This window comes from Microtus ochrogaster, linkage group LG2 (assembly GCF_000317375.1).
Source record: "Microtus ochrogaster isolate Prairie Vole_2 linkage group LG2, MicOch1.0, whole genome shotgun sequence".
Lineage (NCBI taxonomy): Eukaryota > Metazoa > Chordata > Mammalia > Rodentia > Cricetidae > Microtus > Microtus ochrogaster.
Window position 1 is genome coordinate 49,340,327 of NC_022028.1, and position 397 is coordinate 49,340,723.

Here is a 397-nt window from a genome sequence, read left to right on the forward strand (position 1 = left end):
GAGAGAGAGAGAGAGAGGAATGCTGATGCTCAGTTTGCTTTCTCCTTTTTATTCAGCCCAGGACACACATGGACTGGTGCATTTCACACTAAGATGAGTCTTCTTACTTCAAATCAACCCAATCTAGAAACTCCCTCAAGAGGCTTATCTCCTAGGGATTCTTGATCCTGCCAAGTTGGCAGTTAACTACCACAGCTCATTATTGAGTGGTCACATTGCTTGTCCAAAGTATAGCTAACATTTCGTTACAGTGGTACAGCTCAGCATTTTGCTATAGTGGTACATCTAAGCATTCCACTACAGTGGTAGAGCTAAACACTCAGTCACAGTGTTACAGCTAAACATTCCGCTACAGTGTTGCAGCTAAACATTCTGCTACAGTGTTACAGCTAAACAT